We start from the raw sequence: 8,975 nt of genomic DNA on the forward strand, positions 1-8,975 counted from the left end.
TGCCTTTTCTAAAACCAGCTTGAACATCTGGAAGTTCACAGTTCACGTATTGCTGAAGCCTGGTTTGGAGAATTTTGAGCATTACTTAACTAGCGTGTGAGATGAGTGCAATTGTGCGGTAGTTTGAGCATTCTTTGGCATTGCCTTTCTTTGGGATTGAAATGTGATCCTTGACGATCTGTCCTTTATGTTTAGGAATGAGACTCTCAAAAGCATGGGCAGGTCACGTTGACTTGTGTGTTCACTGGAAAGTGAGTGGGCAGGAACCCAGCCTTTTTGGTTGAAGGATACTCAAATATCAGTTGCTCTAGGACTTTTCTATCGAGCCACTGAATTTCCCCAGAGAGAAAAACTCTCCGATCTCCTTTCTGTGATGTGTAAGTTCAGCAGCCAGTGTTGCGAGCTATCTTACTGCCTAGTAGGCAGTTTGTACTACAGACTCTTCGTTTTCAGCACGCACCTCATCCCACCGTATCTGTGTCTGGCCTCCCTGGGACTAAAGCCTCTGCGTTGACCCCTCCATCCGGTGACTGTTCTACCTTCTGTTGGACACTGGGAGGAAGAGGCTGAGCACTGGCTTTGACAGTAAGGAGGGCCGTGTGCACTTCTAAACTCTCCTACATATTTTCAATCCCACTGTTTTCAGGCCCTCCTTGCCCCCTGCCTTTGGACGTCTGGTATCTTCAATCCTTGAAATTTTCTAAAATTCAGTGGGATGAACCTACTTGCTCCTTATTGACTTTCTTCCCTGAAACCACTTAGTTCTCTCTTGTCCATCTATTTTCCAGTCTCCAAACTGTTATAGTCATTTATTGCCTTTATGATCTCATACTATTATATGTACGTGTGTGTGTACTTTTAGATTTTGTCTTTTTTATTTCTTTATTATCCATTTAGTGGGATTTCAGAAGGAAGTAAAGGCAAATAAGTATATTGAATGTGTGTTGTTTTAATAGAAATCCCTTGTATTGCTTTTTTAAAACTTTTAAGTTTTGAAGTAATTATAGATTCACAGGAAATTGCAGAAATATAAAGAGGTTTCATATACATTTCACCAGCTTCCCCTAAAGGTAAAATCTTACTTGACTATAACACAGTATCAAAATCAGGAAATTGACATTTGTTCAGTCCACGAAACTTATTCAGATTTCACCAGTTTTATATGGAGTTACATGCATGCATATGTATACAGTTCTATGCAATTTTATCACATGTGTGGATTCATGGAACTACCACAATCATGATATAAGAGTTCTATTATCACAAATCCTTCATGCTACCCCTTTATAATCATGCTCACCCCCCTTTCCTCACTGCCAAGCCCTGGAAATCACTAATCTGTTCTCCATGATTTTATCATTTAGAGAGTGTTGAATAAATAGAATCATACAATATGTAATCTTTTTATATTGGCTTTTTTTTCACTCAAGATCATTCTCTTGTGATCCATCTAAGTTGCTGAATAGATCAACAAACCCATAATTTGTTCCTTTTATTGCTGGGTTATATTTCATGGTATGGGTGTCAATAGTTTGTCTAACCATTCACCCAACTGAAGGACATTTTAATTGTTTCCAATTTGGGGCATTACAAATAAATGCACTTCTTATCTAATAACTAAAAAACATAAAATATAAATTCAAGGAAGCACCACAAATGTTGAAGGCAACCCATCTTTACTCTTTTAAAAGAGGGAAAAGTTGGGCTTCACTGTTACCTGTCACTGGTAAGTTCTTGTTCCAAAGTTCCTTTCAGTTCAGTTCAGTTCAGTTGCTCAGTTGTGTCTGACTCCTCTACTCACCATTAAACATGAACCATGTCCATCTGTAATCAGAGCCCGTCTGTGCTGGGGCAAAGAGGCAGGCCTGGTTTGGTTCAGTGAATTAGCCAGTGATTTTACACCCTTGGCAAGATCGGGCTCTTGTATATTATGAGAAGTTTATGAAAGTCCCTAAGGTCATTCTCCATAATGATGTGGTCAGTTACAACTGAGTTACAGGGATTTGTCCAACACATTTCTCATTGTTAATAGGGCAGTTCAATTTCTGAGATTTATTTAAATCTCTTTTACAAAGCCATGCCCAACCACACAGGGAACTTGGTAGATGGTATTGCAGTATTCTCTGCAGTTTTAGACAAAAACAGTTTTTTTAAACAATGGTCCCCAGCATCACAAAAGTTTTCAAAAGGATTCATTCATTCATTGAGCACATTATATGTGCTAGATACTATTTTAGATACCTAGAAAATAATGGTGAATGCCCCCAAAAGGATGTGGTTATTCATGAAGATTATATTCTAATGGCAGAGACAAATTAATCAAATTATCACAGATTAAAGTGAAATTATAACTGGGAGAAGTTCTACACAGGAGAGGTACATAGTGCTATGAAATTGTGTAATGAGATTTTTTATCTAGTTGCTATAGGTTGTGGAAGCAGAGGGGAGGTCAGGGAAGGCTTCCCCAAGAAAGTGAAAGTTGAGCTGAGATTCAAAGGCTAGATGAGTAATCAGAGCTCAGATAAGAAAACAGCTCATGGTCAGGGGGAGGGAAAAACTAGGAGCTTGGTATTAACATACACTGCTGTAACCAACAAAGACCTACTGTATAGCACTGGGAACTCTACTCAGTATTCTGTAATAACCTATATGGAAAAAGCATCTGAAAAAGAATAAATATATATGTATATGCACAATTGAATCACTTTGCTGCACACCTGAAACCAATATAATGTAACATGTAAATCAACTATACACCAGTAAAATTTTTTTGAAAAAAGAACTCATACCAGGCAGTTCACTAGAGGGGATTTAATTTAGGAGTTGAGTTATGAGTTACTAGGATGTGAAGAGCGAACAGGACAGGGATATTTTCAGAGATCATTAACAGCAGTAAGCTGTAGCCACCCCGGGCTTGGGGTGACCTAGTATAGAGCCCAGGAACCAGAGCTAGTAGTGAGAGCTGGGAACACAAAGGAAGGAGCCATGTGCAGATGCTAAAGCCAGAAGGTGATACAGGTACTGCTAGGAGATGCTTTGCAAGTTGGGGGGGGTAGAGGCAGTTACCTGAGTTTCCACCTTCCCCTTGCCTTCTTAATTTCCTGCCAGGGCTTTCCATTGGCCCAAATAGAACTAGAAGTCAATTGGAAAGGAAGTGTGGAAAATGGAGTTTGCCTGGGTTGGTCCCTACTATATCAAGCAGAAGACAGGTGGAAATGGATCTGAGCAAATGACTGGGGCAAGGTGGTGGGGGACAGAGGCGAAAGAAGCAGGCACAGGAAGGCACTCTAAGCGGAGAGGTGACATGTACAGAGGCCCAGGGGCTAGAGGGGACACTGCCCAGCTGGAGAACATGACAGAAGACAGAGAGCAAGCTGAAACTGAGAGGAGGCAGGATGGGACGGTGCAGGTACAATAAGCCACGTTAAATTTTGGACTTTAATGGAAAAGCAATGAGATGACCAAAAAAAAGTGTTTTAAGAAAGTAGTTATTGAGGGGGACTTCCCTGGTGGGTCCAGGGGTTAAGTCTGCCTTCCAATGCAGGGAGGTGGGTTCATCTCTGGTCAGGGAACTAAGATCCCATATGTGTGCTGTGCTTAGTCACTCAGTCGTGTCCAACTTTTTGTGACTCCATGAACTGCAGCCCACCAGGCTCTTCTGTTCATGGGGATTCTCCAGGCAAGAATCCCAGAGTGGGTTGCTATGCCCTTCTCCAGGGGATCTTCCCAACTCAGGGATCGAACCCAGGTCTCCTGAATTGCAGGCGGATTCCTTACCAGCTGAGCTACCAGGGAAGCCCATGCTCAGAAGCAAATAAGCCCACGTGCCACAGCTACTGAGCCCGAGTGCTCTTGAGCCCATGTACCACAACTGGAGAATCCGCATCACAACAAAACAACTGCACATTATGCTACAAAGATCCTGCATGATCCTTCATACCGCACTAAGACCCGACACAGCCAAACAAATGAGTGATTTTTTTAAAAAAAAGAGAAAGTAGTTATCATAACTAGCAACTGTACTTGAAATAAAAAATAATTATTAGCCATTCTGCAGAGCTGAGGCTATCAAAAGGAAAATGCTGTGCACACAAGACAAAGCAAAGCTCCAATGAACCCACGGATCACCGTAGTGGGAAACCGAACCCAACTGGCATATGGACAGAGAGTGGGAAAAACAGAACACCATTCTCCAGACCTAACTGAAGGCCTCTACGGCAGTGGTTCTAGCACTTTTGAGCACCTACTATGTGCTACAGAAGGTGCTGAGGGAAGACAGAAGAAAAATGTGTTTTTTTAATGTTTGCATATGCTAAGTGATATTAGGAAACGTGCATGCACACATTTACACTCACATTGCCGTTCAAGTTTTACAAGGATCCTATGAGATGGGTATTATCACTGCTGGGTTACAGATGAGCAATCAGAGACTCAGGAGTGTGGATTCCCATCCCAAGGTTACAGGTGCGAGGCCCTGCATCAAGGTCATAGAAGTGGAGCCCAGAACCAAGGTCACCTTAGGAACTGACTGAGCCCCATTGTAACTGTTGCCAAAAGCCCCCCGATCCTTACTGGCCAGCTTCTGGACCTCAAATGAGGAAAACTACCCACCCTAACCAGTCACCTAATGCCTCCCTTCCAGCAGGCATGTCCTTTGTCTTGAGGCTGTAAAAATTGGCTGCTAACCTGCAAAAGAGGTTGGCTCTCCTTTGAGCAGCCTGCTTTTCTAACAGCTTCTGTCGACTCTCCCTGGTCTGTCAGGAGGTTGGCCTGCTGTGCTCACAGTGCCCACATTATCTCTGCTCTTTGTTCATAATAAACTCATTCCTTTCTGCAATACTCTGTACCTGGAAATTCTTTTGCAACCCACACTCGGATTGCCACAACACGGAGGAATGTTCTGGGTCATCAGCTAGGAAGCAAAGGAGGCAGAATAAGAATTCTAGTCCTCCTGATTTCAAAGCCTGGCTTTTTGCTGTGAATGGTAAACTCAGACTTCTAGTTTCTTCATCAATCTGTCAGTGGCACAGAGGAACCGTCCTAATGGTATCCAGGTCGAGGTGATGAAAGTGAGGTTTTCTTCATGGAAGCAGTGCTTCCTGCTGTTCTGTTTCGCTGTACTGTCCGCATGGTGGGCAATAACAAACGAGTGGCTGCTGTTTCTTTATTTTAAATGGAACAATCACAAAAGTGATGAGACTAAAACATTCGAAGGACTCAATGACTCAATTCTGGTAGAAGGCTGGCAATCAACCTACATTTTCTCAAAATGTAGTCACAGGGAATTCTCTGGCTGTCCAGTGGTTAGGACTTGGCACTTTCACTGCTGTGGGCCTAGGTTCCATCCCTAGTCAGGGAACTTAGGTTCCCCAAGCTGCACAGTATGGCAGAAAAATAAAAATGTAGTTCTAGAGATGAATTCAGGCAAGCAGCAGTGAGCTGGGGTGACTCCATTCTGGACAAAGGCACTAAGAAGAACACCATATTATGTAGGTCTGGACAAGCCACAAAGCCAAGAAGTTACAGGGATGTTATGGCTCAAGAGCCCTCCCCGGCTAGATGCCAGACAGTAGGAGACCAGAGGACATGGGGCAATGTAGACTCTAAGAGGGCAAGAGAATCGAGACTCCACATGCTGGGGGAGGAGCAGAACAATGGCTGAATCTGGAAGCAGAGGCGGGTTTGAAGTCTGAGCTTGTGGGCAAAGGCAAGTCGAGTGTACCGGGGATGGCAAAGGGTGGTCCCCAGTGCCTCCAGAGTTTGAGATTTGGTCTTCAGGCTAACAGGTGGACTAATTTGATTTAGAGGGCAAGGGTTGGGCTGGATATTTCTAGTCTAAACCAGTAGTTTTCAAACTTAAAGCCGTGAAACATTTTCTCCAAAGGAAATCCTAACTGGAAGTGTAAACAACCAAAACAAATAAAGTGGATTTGCTCTAGTGGAAGCCAGTGGTGGGGATCCAAGGTCCTGCCAGGTTGGACCTGCTTTCCTCTTTTTAGGCCTCCTGATGGTCCCACACCCAGACGCTGAAGCAAAGAGGTTTCACAAATGTAGTCATAATCATCTCTATTGAGAAGTCAGGCTGGAACTCCAACTTTCAAGTATGCAAATTAACTAGAAAGTCTCAGGTCTCCTCGAGATGGAACTCAGAAAGAAAAACTTTGAATTAGCACACCAATAATCGTTTTCAGCCTGCTCTCCAAGCAGTCCCCTATGGCCCCTGTAATTTAGCTGGTTAAACCTTTTCCTCGGGGCCAAACAACTAAACTTGAGCCAGGTGGGCTTAAACGCATGAACCAGTTCAGAGTTTACTGTCCAAAGATGAAAGAGAAAAGTCTACCAACATCTTCTGCTCGTCCACAGAAGATTCCCAAGAGCAGGACTTGGTCCTCACCCTCCCCTCCCCACACCCGCTGCAAATACAGAGAGGCCAGCCCAATATAACTTCAAACAGAGCGGCCCTGCAGCCCCCTCAGACAAATTACACTGAAACCAGCCAAAGTGAACGCAACTGTCTTTACCAGTTTCATAGAGGAATTGCCTGGGAACCATTCCTTTTCAGACCTAATTATAAAGTCAGTTTTGAATTACAGAACAGGATGGTATGAAAGCCAGTGTTTAACAAGCAGAACAAACAAACACGCAAAGATAAAATGCAATGGGCTTTTACCCGAGGGCTGCTGCCAATGACAGCAGAAATGGCCTCTTTCACCAAGTCTGGGGTGCCCTGGAAAACTTCATACCTCTCCAGGGAGACAGTTTCCAAACTTTCCCCAGCTCCTTTTACAAAGCAATCCGGTAATAAATAAATAAACTACATTTCCCAGAGTTCTCTTTGTGCAGGCATGGGGCTATATTTTAAACGACTCTGTCAAAAAAAAAAAAAAAAAACCACTTGAAATGTTTAAATGTGACAACGTTTTGACATACAGAGTTGACTCAGCTCATTTCAGATCTCATCTTATCACTAGGGCCCTTGGGCTTGTTTTCAAAGATAAAAATATCAAACTATTGGCTATGCCAGGACCAGCAGAACATAACAGAAACAACAGTTGAGTGCTTTTTACACTCAGTGTATATATTACGCTTCATTCAAACATGAGCATGCGTCAGAATCACCTGAAGGGCGTATTAAAACACAGGTTGCCAGACCCCACTCTCACAATCTCTGGGAGTCTGGCCAGAGGGGTAGGGGGTCCCCAGAGCAGCCATTTCTAACAGGTTCCCAGGTGCCGCCAATGTTGCGTGTCCCAGATCTCATCTTAAAGAGCCCCTGACTTAGATGATCTGCATTTGCAAGTCTATGGGGAACGCAGGCACACAGCTACTGATTTCTACTTACTCTCTGGGTCGGGAAGATCCCCTGGAGAAGGAAATGGCAACCCACTCCAGTATTCTTGCCTGGAGAATCCCATGGACAGAGGAGCGTGGTGGGCTACAGTCCACGGGGTCGCAAAGAGTCGGACACGGCTGAGCGACCTCACTTTCACTTTCTTTTCTTTCAGCCAGCAGTATGTGGCTGTGAGGAAGCCCGCCTTCCCTAGCACGGTCAGGAAAGGTTATGAGCAAAGCAATGAGTTCAGAAGGATCCAGAAACTGACACTACCTTGCCCAACACTTTCATCTTCCCAGTGAGGAAATAGCGGCTTAAAGAAAATCAGTTTGTGCCAAGTCTCCCAGCTAGTCTGTGGTTGCGCAAAGAATCCAGAGGTTGTGGCTCCCACTTCCCGTTCTCCAAATGGGCCAAGTGGGCCTGACAAAAAAAACCAGGGAAGCCAGCCTGATTGATTCATACTGATTTTTCCCTCGGCTCCTTTTTTCCCCTCATCATCGTCTCTGCACTGGCAGAGGCGAAGCTCCTCTGCTCACACCCCCAGACCAGAACCTCCCTTCCTTTTTCATTTAGCTCCTCTGGGGCCCAAGACAGGCAGGCAGAATTGGGTAGGCAAATTGTCACAGCAGTCTTCAGTTACAATCTATGGGGGATAAATGAATGAATATAGAGCCATTTATTTGCTTTTCTATCTACTTTGTCTATGAGACAGCAAGTAATGATAGAATCTTCCCAACCAACCAACCAGAGCCTGTGTGTCAGTAGCTTACTCTGTTATTCTCAAGCAATTAGCCTTTAAGAAAAATAGTTTAGGTGCCCCAATCACTCCCATCAGCCACCAGGGTCACATAAATAGAAGTTTTCACTAGACCTTTCTAAGTCGCCAACCTACCCTCTTCCTCCAAAGGCCTTGGTGCAACACATAATTCAGCAACTAGAATCCCTTGAAGAAGAAAAAACAAACACCTATAAAACTAGTCTTTTTCTCATTTCAGAGACATGAAACCCTTTAGGAGTTTAGGCCAGGGTTCACAACGATCCATTATCTAAAAGCATAGATGTACAGATAAACCATTACTTTGGTAAAGATACATCTTCCAAACACCACTCATCCAGGCATTGTGTTTGTCCTTGAATTGAAGAATGATCGCATTTTATTGTCTTAGCCTTGAGCATGGTTATCAATGCCAGACACTGAGAGGCTTAACTTGAAAGATGGCCACACTGTCCCACTGGCAAGTGCCTTTTATTCAGTTTACAGGGATGACTGAAAGCTTCTACACTGTTGCACAAGCGAAAAATCTGAGTTCCTAACAGTTCTTCAAGGCACCAGCCAGGAGCCTCTGCAGGCTTCCCAGGTGGCACGGTGGGAAAGAGTCCGCCTGCCAACTCAGGAGACGTAGGACATGTGGGTTCGATCCCTGGGTTGGGAAGATCCCCTGGAGGAGGAAACGGTAACCTGCTCTAGTATTCTTGCCTGGAAAATTCCATGGACAGAGGAGCCTGGCAGGCTGCAGTCCATGGGGTCACAAAGAGTAGGACACAACTGAGCGCAGACACACACACACACACCCCACACAGGAGTCTCCACAGGCTAGTCTGCCAGGGCTGGAGCTGCAACCGCAGCTCCGTGCTGAGCCTT

The 8,975-nt window shown here is 44.3% G+C and overlaps 1 long non-coding RNA gene across 1 annotated transcript in view; it reads right to left on the reverse strand.

Moving 5' to 3' along the window:
- Window positions 1-7,528, reverse strand: part of LOC138990743 (uncharacterized) — a 69,920-nt gene extending 62,392 nt beyond the window's left edge. Inside the window, exon 1 of the long non-coding RNA XR_011466845.1 lies at window positions 7,343-7,528. This is a non-coding gene — a long non-coding RNA (uncharacterized lncRNA). The remainder of the gene's footprint in view (window positions 1-7,342) is intronic.
- Window positions 7,529-8,975: the final 1,447 nt, after the last annotated feature.

This window comes from Bos mutus, chromosome 14 (assembly GCF_027580195.1).
Source record: "Bos mutus isolate GX-2022 chromosome 14, NWIPB_WYAK_1.1, whole genome shotgun sequence".
NCBI lineage: Eukaryota > Metazoa > Chordata > Mammalia > Artiodactyla > Bovidae > Bos > Bos mutus.